At 44.1% G+C, this 832-nt stretch overlaps 1 non-coding gene across 1 annotated transcript; it reads right to left on the reverse strand.

The window, feature by feature from the left end:
* Nucleotides 1-264: 264 nt before the first annotated feature.
* Nucleotides 265-348, reverse strand: trnal-uaa (transfer RNA leucine (anticodon UAA)). The gene has a single exon. It is a non-coding gene; the product is annotated as a tRNA-Leu (tRNA).
* Between the last annotated feature and the right edge of the window lie 484 nt (nt 349-832).

The following is an 832-nucleotide window of genomic DNA, read 5'->3' on the forward strand; positions in this document are numbered from 1 at the left end:
AGACAGAGACAGACAGAGAGAGACAGACAGAGTGACAGACAGAGAAACAGAGAGAGACGGACAGAGACAGACAGAGAGAGACAGACAGAGAGAGACAGAGAGAAAAATGCAGATTCAGCAGATACCAAAATAGGACTTGAAGAATTACATATGAGACCTTTCTTTCCATATCTATAAATATCTCATTGTTTGTTCGAGAATCAGTTGTTGATAAGCGAGTGTCACTGAGTAGGATGAAAGGAAATGGATCTTAAATTAAAGAACTACCAGGAGTGGGGTTCGAACCCACTGTGGGTATAAACCCATTGGATCTTAAATCCAAGGCCTTAACCACTCGGCCATCTTGGTGCTGACATGGAATGCGCACTGTATCTAAGAGAATCGGGCCTTCAAGCTCCACCTTGCCACAGATTTGAGCAGAGAGCGACACAGAGACAGACACAGACATAGTCACACAGACACAGACCGACACAGAGAGACACACAGACACACAGGCACAGAGAGGGTACAGAGAAGATGTACAAGGATGATACCAGAAATGCGAGGGTATACATATCAGGAAAGGATGGACCCCTGCCAAATTAGTTTAAACCCTGATTTGTCTGATTGTTGTTCTATTTCCAAACGTATATTTCGTGCATACTTGCACCATGAAAAAGTGAAAAACTTCGAGGTGTTGGATTTAATTCCGCCCACCTCAGGATTAGTTCCCCAGGAATTTGATTACATTTTGAAATGAGAAACGCTGGAACCGTAGTCGGCAAGATTGGAATCTGTGCGCAAAGAGCCCAATGGCTTTCTAGTCGATCGCCTTAACCACTCAGCCATGACT

The sequence above is a fragment of the Somniosus microcephalus genome, chromosome 4 (assembly GCF_052327205.1).
Source record: "Somniosus microcephalus isolate GS21.2 chromosome 4, FLI_Smic_1.0, whole genome shotgun sequence".
Lineage (NCBI taxonomy): Eukaryota > Metazoa > Chordata > Chondrichthyes > Squaliformes > Somniosidae > Somniosus > Somniosus microcephalus.